The following is a 9,845-nucleotide window of genomic DNA, read 5'->3' on the forward strand; positions in this document are numbered from 1 at the left end:
GCCACAACTCCGATGAGACCAAACCGTCCACGTTCTCTCTGCTCTGGATCCTCTGGTAGATCTGGGGCACTTCCCATTTTCCCTGGAAAATAAAGCACAAGTATCCTGATCACACAGGATGTGTTTTAGCAGCAGAGGACAACCTTTTTCTTTTTCCAACGTGAGTGAAGCTTTTTGTGAGCTGCTTTTGTGTTGCTTGGAGTCTTGCAGTTTTCCACTTTTGGCGCCTTTTTTGGAAGAGCTCCTTGAGCGCCCCAAGTTGAAAAAAACAAAAAGTCTACTTCAACCAATGAGGCACCTACATCACCGCTGAACTGTGAAAGGCCTTGTAGCAACAAAGAAAATGTCCAGTGAATGAGATCAACTTGTAAGAAAGGAAAACATGTCTGTCTGCTTTTGGGAATATTTTGGATTTAGCTAAAATGACAAAGGTGAGACAGCCAACTTGAAGCTGTGAAGCTGTGTGAACCGAATGCCAACAGGAAGTTTATTTGAGTTCTGAGATTAATCTCATTATTTCAATGTTAAATAATGTTTGTAAAAAATCTGCAAAATAGTTATTTTAAAAATAGAAGTTCAAAGTGTCCTTCACTGATTGATGAAAATAAAAAACAGGGAGGTCAGTTCAGGTATTCGGGTCACCAGCTATTGTTGGACAGTTGTTTATTTCCTGGTTTTGCAAATCCGACAGCATTGTAAATTCAAACCTTTACATGAATTCATATCAGTATACATTAAAATAAGGTATACCGCCCAGTGCTGCTGGTAACAGTCCCCTCCTGCAGTAATACTACAGTGGTAACCATGGTAACAGTCCCACCCTGCAGTAGTTTTTCTTTTAACTAAAGAAGCTGCTGAAATGAATCTAGTGAGGAAAGTTCTACTGAGTTCTACTGAGTCAACTCACCAGTGACATTAAGCGAACATGCATGGAAGTTCCCTCCATAACCAGTGAACACTTCACACAGGTACGTTCCTGAGTCGTTAGTCCTGAGTCTGGACAGGTGAAACCTGATGGTTCCTTCTCTGAGTCTGTGTTCGTCACATCGCACTCGTCCTGCAAACTGCTCATGTTGAGATTCTGGTTCTTCAACACCGTTTTGTAGAAGATATACAGTCTTTTCTTCAGTTGGACACACCAGTGAACAACGGATGCCAAGTGAGGAGAGAGACATGTCAGGTTTGGGTGGGAAGATCCATTCCATCGTCACGTTACCGTTCTCCTCTGCCTGATAGGAGATCTGCTTCACATTCACAATGAATATTTCTGAGGGAGAGAGAGAGGAAAGTGAGGAACAGAGAGACTGAGAGTGTTTACATGCTCACCAATAATCTGATATGAACCTGATTAAGGAAACACTCTGTCTATATAGGTTTTGTTGGAGAGTTTTAGTGTCCATGATGGTCTAAATGCTGTTTCAGAGGCTTTTCCACCTGACAAGAAGAAAACTCTGGAGGAAACATCACAATATCAGCTGATTTACTGATAGTAATTTGAGTATTGGTGTGCATGTAAACATACAGATGTAACAAATTAAAAAGACAAAGAGGCTGTGAGGGTAATGAAGTGAGAAAATCTGTTACTGAGGCTGAAAATATGTTTATATTTCTAGATAATGAATTGAAGGTGGAAGCTGACCGCAGACACAGGATGAGAGGAAGAGCAGCAGCAGGATCCAGATCATCTTCTCCCTGTGAGAGCAGAGGACAGAGGGGGAGGAGTCATGAACATGTGATGAAACCTAAGTCATCTCAGGCAGTAGAGCCTCTCAGATCCCTTCACACCTCCAGCCGTCCTGTGGACCGACAGCAGACACTGAGCCATGTGAGATATGAAGTCTGGGTCTGATTCACCTGCTGGAGCTGAGAGTGGAAGAATTACCGGCTCCCTGTACTTTATCCTGATGTAACAATGTTCCCTTTTGAAAGAAACAACATTAACAGCAACCGCTGCATGCAGCCCAATGCTACTTTTTACCTTCTGCCACATTGTTGACACCATCTGCAAGTAACTCTGGGTATATGTAATAACACCTCCACCTGCACCTGGGAGTATCTTTCGTCGTATGTGTACCTGTGCACTTTACAATGATAATAAAATTGAATTAAATTGAATATCAAAATGTTTGTTTACACGCACTTCCCAGGCAGGAACCCTTAAAATGGTATAAAGTGCCACTTATATAGTATATCACTACAATGCAGAGGGCAGTACAGAACACGTATTGTACTAGGGTGTGAAAGCCAAGAGGAGGCGAGACATCAATGGCCCGGCTTGCACTAGGTCAGCCTAGTCTAGTTTGACCAGCACTAATTGATTATTTTAATTGGTCGGTCCTAGTCTAGGTCAGAGGAAGCAAGGTACAGCCAGGAAACACAATGTCAGGAAAAGACAAGACAGGTTATCTGGATCTTCTTCACGTTTTCAAAAGAGGAAGAAAGGTAGGATATGTTATAGGTTATGTTAAACAAGTGATTGATTATCCATATATGGAGAGATAGCAAAGATCAGGCAGCTGTGTGTTGGCGAGCCGACGACAGCGGCCAGATGGACACTGGAGTGTTGCTGGACTGACACTTGACTGGCTGGTAGCTTCATGGTTAGATGCCTACAAGCTAAAAACCTCATGTGTCCAAATGTTGAGCTTTGCTACAGTCAACATAATATTGGATCACTGTAAACAAAATGTTACCATTTCTCTCCAGTCTGGCAGCTGGTTAGTTAATCCTCCCATTCAGCTCTATTTATGTGGGCTGCTGAACATTAAATGCATATCACATGAAACGTCTTATTTTCTACTTCAGACATTGTTTCCCTTAAGCTTGAGAACATTTTTTAAATTACATTTTGAACTTGTGTCTGTATATTTTAGTAATACTAGTAGACTCCTCGAGACATTCAGAGAGGATGAGGCTTTTCATGATGATCTTTGATGTGGCATTGAAAATATCAGCTTCCTAACAGAAGGACATCACAGGTGAAATAATTTACTTCTTAAAATAAGTTATGCTTAAAGTTAAGTTTCCACACCTAACAACCAAACCAAAGTGTCTTACTATTAGGTTGGAGTATGAGGTAATGAAATATATACCTTTTGATTAAATGTAACTCATTGGATTACAACTGGATTTGATCTTTTTTTTTTTTTTTTACAGTATAGAGACAGATGAGCACATACTGTATATCATATATATTTAAAGTTGTACATATTAATTGATAACTGTGTCTGTTTATGTTTTGCACAACCTGAACAAGAGAGAGGAGGAGACAGAGAAAGAGAGATGAGTGGAGGAGAGATATAAGAGGCAAGAGAAGAGTTCAGGAGGGCAGACGAGGAGAGAGACAGACAGACTACAATATACTGTCTCACTGTCGGCCTGTACAGACTGCTGCTCCACTGTTTACTATGCTGCTTCATTTACACCCGTATGTCCATGTCAAATTGCACCAGATTGACGCATTTTGCTGTTTGCTGACCCCCCTATTATAGCTGGGGCTAGTCACAGCGCCAGGGCGAGAATGAATGGGCGGTGCAGACTCATGTTTACCCACAGGTGAAGTTTTGTATTGTTGGGCAGAGCTTCTCGGGCGGAGCGTGTGGTTTTTGCGGGAGTAAACGTAAAAAAACAAAACGTTAAACCGACAGGAAATCGCCAGGGCGCCAGGGCATGAAGCCAAATTGGCTTTATGCCCTTTGCGCGCGTTTTTGTACAGGTCTACTTGTATAGCTATATATTGACTCTATAATATGCAGATAATAATATAATAATTCCATGTGAATCGTTGACTTCTGCAGTCTTGAAATATACAGACGGCTCTTTCTCTAACGGATCAGACTGACAGATATTTGACCTGTTATCATCTGCATCTGCACTGTGTTACATCTTTTAAACGTTTGATCAGTGAAAGTTCAAGCTGCAACTCATCAGAAGACAACAGAGAAGTGACGCTGACAGATCCAGCACTCCGACAATAAAAACCTGATTCCTTCATTTTTTTCACCAAAACCCACAGTGAACTGGTAACGTAACCTAGTTGAATGAGAAGACCAAGTAGTGGATCAGCTGTGAACTGAGACCAGGAAAGAGTCTCTTACCTTCAGGTGAACACTGTCTGTATTTCCAGTGACAAACATCCAGAGAGACAAGATTTCTCCTGCAGTCCGTACAGAAAGAGAAGGAGCAGAGATCATACAGACAGGCTGTGAGCGGAGCGGAAAACTGACTGAAAACTGAATGAATGGACGGTGCAGACTCACTAACCGTCACTTAGATGATTGGCTCTTTGAAAAAGAGAGGGAAGTGACGGCTAACTCTGATTGGTTCTCTGGAAAAGAGAGAAAGTTTTCACCAACTCTGATTGGGTAAAGAGAAAGCATGCGTGAATGATAAGTAGTCTTCCTGATTGAAATGACGAAATACTTCACTTACTGAGAGAAAAGGAAGAAATGAAACAACTGTCAGTATGTTGTTCGGCCAAAAGGAGTTTAGGGAGAAAGGTAAACAGATTATTTTACTGTGCGGAGAGCAACGTTTCTTATCAGCTGACAGTTAGGATCTCTCTCTCTGTCTGTGTGTGTGTGTGTGTGTGTGTGTGTGTGTGTGTGTGTGTGTGTGTGTGTGCTTCGTTTGCTGCTTCGTTGGGAAACCTCTCTCTCAGTTTCAACTTGCTTTATTGGCATGACATGTAAACACATTTGTGTTGCCAAAGCATAGAGGAGAAAATAATAGATATAGAAAGAGAATGATAATAACAATACTATCTGTTTATAACAATAAATGAAAATTATTACAAGTGAAGAAAAAAATAGAAAAAGAAAAAAAATCTGATGAAATTATTAAATACATAAATGCATTATATACCCTATAGTGGGCTACTGTGTTTATATGATGTAGGCTATATGTAGTGTGGGTGTGTTGACTGTGAATGAGTGAGAAAGAGACTCCACACACACCGCATTATTCATGTGGTGATTTCCCAACGACTGTCAAGAATCAAGTTGACGTGTTTCTTCTCTTGCCAGTTTCTTATTTGTCTCCTCACCTCATCTCTCTTTGTCTCTGTCTCCTCTCTCTTGTTCATTTCAGGTTTTGCAAAAAATGAACAGAGACACAGTTATCAATTAATATATAAAACTTTAAATATATTACAGTATGTGCTCCTCACTCCTCATCTGTCTCTTTACTGTAAAAAAAAGATCCAATCCAATCGTAATCCAGTGAGTTATATTTAATCAAAAGTTACATTTCTATATATTTCACTACCTATATCACTATATTACTACAACCTAATAGTGAGCTACTTTGGTTTGTTTGTTATGTATGGAAACTTTAAGCATAACTCATTTTAAGAAGTAAATTATTTAACCTGTGATGTCCTTCTGTTAGGAAGCTGATATTTTCAATGTCACATCAAAGATCACCATGAAAAGCCTCATCCTCTCTGAATGGCTGGAGGAGTCTACCAGCATAGTAAAATTAAAAATTACATTTTTAAACTCTCACATTTAAGGGAAACAATGTCTTAAGTTGAAAATAATATAGATGTTTCATGTGAAGAGAATTAGTTTTTGCATTTAATGTTCAGCAGCCCACATAAGTAGAGCTGAATGGAGGATTCAGTAACTAACTGACTAACCAGCTGACTGGAGAGAAACAGTAACATTTTGTTTACAGTGATCCAATATTATATTGAAGATGCTGAGCTAAAAAAAACAACTGCTGTAGCTTGTAGGCATCTAACCATGAAGCTATCAACCACGTGTCAGTCAACTCTGATTGATGTCTTTCCAGATATGGATAATCAATCACTTGATTAAACTAACCTATAACATATCTTACCTTTCTTCCTCTTTTGAAAACGTGAAGAAGATCCATAACCTGTCTTGTCTTTTCCTGACATTGTGTTTCCTGGCTGTATCCCACCTTGCCTTCTCTGACCTAGACTAGGACCGACGGATTAAAATCATCCATAACGTTCCTATTCATTTAGTTCGACTCAAACTACGACAGGCGACAGAAATCTTGAACACTGTAAAACTTCACTTAGGACTACATATTAACTGATCAAAAATATTCGGGGCTAATCTCAAAATATTCGGGGTTTAAACCCCGAAAGAAAGACCCCTGCACTCAACACAGGGCTGGTTAATGAGACTGTAGCTCTGTCTGTTACCTTCAGCTGAATACTGGAGAACATGCAGTCCGTAGGCAGCCTGAGGAGAAGCGGAGATACAGAGCAGCTGTGGGCGGGGCGGCAGCTTTACCATGCGCGAAGTGACTGAGAAGTTCACTTCTGCCTTCTAAAGAGGAGTGCGCCCGCCCGCTCAGCAGCCAGTCGTCTCTGTCTGAACGGGGCTTTCCCGTTCAGACAGATCAAAGATCAAAGAGATCAGATCAAAGAGATGACTAAACATCTCTTTGATGAGTCGGGGTTTAGTCATCTCTCTTTGATCTTGGTTTATTACCTGCTACACAGACTCCGTCTTTGTAGCGTGTGGCGCGCCAGCCGTGGTTTTCAGAGGAGATATCAAGTTGAGTTTTGCCAAGTGATAGTGCAGTTGGTTATGCAGGGTTTGGAAGTGTAGGCTATATTAACTGGTACTGAATTAATTAACTAGATCGTTTTAACTACAGGATCATGGATACACATTGATTTGATTGATTTATTTTAATGTGCAATGTAAAAACACCCACAAGGTTGCTCTGCTGCGTCACATTGCCTCTGGTACAATGAGGTATTTATTTTTAATCACTTTTAAATAGATTGTACTCGTTTCTTACACAGTTCTAGAGCTGAACCCTCGCGGCTTGTTGGGAACGCGCGTCAAAATCCGCACACGCACCAGCCATGTGCAGAGGGGCGGGGGCTATGGGTGCTTGGGCACCTGCCCCTTTTCCCTTAATTGAACAAAATGCCCCTTCTTTTTAAGACAGCTGAGAAAATGTGGTATATCCAGGAATGGTGTGGTGCAGTGTTATAGAGCAGCAGTGGAGAGCATCCTTACTTATGCAATAACTGTGTGGTTTGGCAACATGTCAGCTGAGGACAGGAGACAGTTGGACAAAGTGGTACCTACTGCATCCGGAATTATCGGATGCGATCTCCCACCCCTAGCGGAAATCTGTAACGCTAGATTACAAAAGAAGGGCCTTAAAGTTTTAAAAGACCCCTCTCACCCGGCTAACAACCTTTTTAATCTTCTGCCTTCTCAAAAAAAGACTTAGAAGTGTTAAGACCAGAACATCCAGATTCCAGAATAGCACATATCCAGAAGCTGTCCGCCTCCTTAACAGTCTAAACTTAGCAGCGCAGGTCGCTCAGCAGGTTTAAATAACTGTGCAATAAGACAGATTTTTTTAAATTTTTATTATGCACTTACTTACGCACTTGAAGCACTTTATCTAGTGGGTCGTTTGATGTTGCTGCTAATTCCACTACAGGTGCTAGTGTTTTACCCATGGTGTTCTTATGTTTTGGAGTTTATTTTATTCTACCCATTTGTTTTATGCTTTTGTGATTATTTTATGGCTTGGATGTCATCTATTTGTTTTATACTTTCTTTTTTGAATGTATTATGTGTTTTTTAAGTGAGTGGCTCTATGTGTTTGTCTGTGTTTAAGTGAGCTCACTAAGACAAATTCCAATCAGCTCTGTTGATATGGCAATAAAGTATTGAATCTTAAAAGAGACTCTCCTTTAACCACAGTAGAGAATAGCTGGCACACACACACACACACACACACACACACACACACACACACACATGCTGTATAAGTCAAGTTTATTATTAGTACCTCATCAGTATTTGGTCAAAGTGATAAACTAGCAGCCATAAGTCACCAAACTATCAGAGGAACATCGGTCCTGATGTGAAATGTTTAGAAAATATCAACAAATAGTTTTATTCCTGTTCTTTGATCTCCTTTAATGATAAATACTAAGAGACTGGATCTGGACTCAGGATTCAGGTTTGGCTGAATCCTTGTTAAATCCACCTGGCTGTGTAAAGTAAAACAGACTCTGGGTCAGACTTTATTTGGATCGTCCAGTGTTGATCCTCAACTATCAGGAGACAGACACTAAACCTGATCTGTTTCTAACATGAACTTTATACCAGACACTGAATATCTATAGAGACTTTCACTCTGCTATGAGTCTCAGCTGAAACTCAGTAGACTTTTCAGTGACACATTATAGTCTCTTGATAGGAAGTTCCCTGGACTGCTGAGTGGAGCAGATGCTGGAACAATCTTGTATTTTTCTGATTATGGTGAGAGGAACACTGCTATCTTGTGGGTTTGAGGAGGTTGAGGGAGAGGCAGAGATGATGGATGTAGCAACAACAGCAGTTGAAAGACTCTTTCATGAAAATTAAGCAATATCACACTCGAGGTCGTGCTGTTGCACTGTAGATAATCACGGCTGTGATTCGGTCGTAGAAGATAATCACAATCGTGCTGATATACAGTACAACAGCACGACCTCGAGTGTGATATTGCTTTTATACAACAGTTGTATAAACAAAGCTATTCATCAAGTAATGGTAATTTGAAACAACAGATGATTTTTTGACTGTTATTTGTCTCCGTCAACAAAAACAGTTCGCTCAGGATTCCACTACCAAGTGTTGCCAAGCAACAAAACAGTTTCCCGACTGCACGCTAGCAGCTACTTTTAGGTTAGCACAGACGATTTCAGCTTACTTTCTTCCCAATCTTCCGCCTCGGCCGACAGTTCATAATTAAGGTCAAATATATCCATATTTGCGCTGTCGCTACTAGGTGCGAATTAAGTTACAGTTGTGTGTGGACGTGTACTGGGAATATCTGGTAAGCATTTGTTTGTTGCACAACACTGTATTGTCTGCTAGAAGTGCTAACCAGCTGGTTAGCTAGGAGCTACTCGGCTAACGTCAGATGACGTTGTCGTGATCCGCTTTTTATTTCTCCTCACAAGAAGCTCCAGGCAGCTTTCTCCACACAAAAAAAACACTGTGTGTGAACGCAGCCTGATCAAGATTACATTAGAACAGCTGTGAAGCAGAGTGATACATACAGTACAGCGTCCCAGTGCTGTTATACTGTATATCAGCACTCATGGAATGCCTCTTGTCCAATCAAATTGCTCGACCGGAACTAACTGTTCTAACTTTCATTTTCACTGGCCGTTATTTATCTTACTCTAGATAAGAACCAGATAAGAAACTTTGTACCCAAAGGCCTCTTCCCGGTACAACCATCTCAAGTGCCCTTTAAACCTTAAGACACTTAAGAGCAGGAGCAGAATTCCATTCCGTCATTTTTCAGTTTGTAGCGTTGTTCACACTTCGCTGCATCGCTGCACCTTCCTCCACAGGCTGCCTGTACGGACTGCTGCAGGGGAAATGTTGTGTTCTCTGGATGTTTGCCATTAGAAATACATATAGGCTAAAAGGTAAGAGACTCTTTCCTGGTCTCAGTTCCCAGGTAATCCACTCCTTGGTCTTTTTATTCACATAGGTTAAAACCTTGCTAATGCACGATGGACTTTGGCCTTCTGGAAGATAAATGAAGGAATCAGATTTTTTATGTTGGGCTTCTGGGGAGAAGACCAAGGAATATGAGGTCAGATTTGTCTTAAAAATAAATAAATGCACAAAACAAGATTTACAAATTTATATCACGACTCGTAAATAAACAAAGATGATCACAAATGTATTTTCCTGTCCAGAAACAAATGCCACCCAACTTCAATACATGTGAAACAACTGCATATATATATTTCCAAGTTAGTTTACCAAGTTTATTTTTCCAAAGTTATATATTACAGTAATAGTGTCATGACTTGGAAATGGAATCAAATT

The 9,845-nt window shown here is 40.5% G+C and overlaps 1 long non-coding RNA gene across 1 annotated transcript; it reads right to left on the bottom strand.

Annotated features, from left to right (window-relative positions):
* LOC139922843 (uncharacterized) lies at positions 1-4,232 on the bottom strand. The gene is made up of 4 exons (XR_013507981.1): positions 4,098-4,232; positions 1,640-1,692; positions 908-1,267; positions 1-82 (listed from the first exon to the last, which is right to left on the bottom strand). It is a non-coding gene; the product is annotated as an uncharacterized LOC139922843 (long non-coding RNA).
* Positions 4,233-9,845: the final 5,613 nt, after the last annotated feature.

Source organism: Centroberyx gerrardi, chromosome 23 (assembly GCF_048128805.1).
Source record: "Centroberyx gerrardi isolate f3 chromosome 23, fCenGer3.hap1.cur.20231027, whole genome shotgun sequence".
NCBI classification, from domain to species: Eukaryota; Metazoa; Chordata; class Actinopteri; order Beryciformes; family Berycidae; genus Centroberyx; species Centroberyx gerrardi.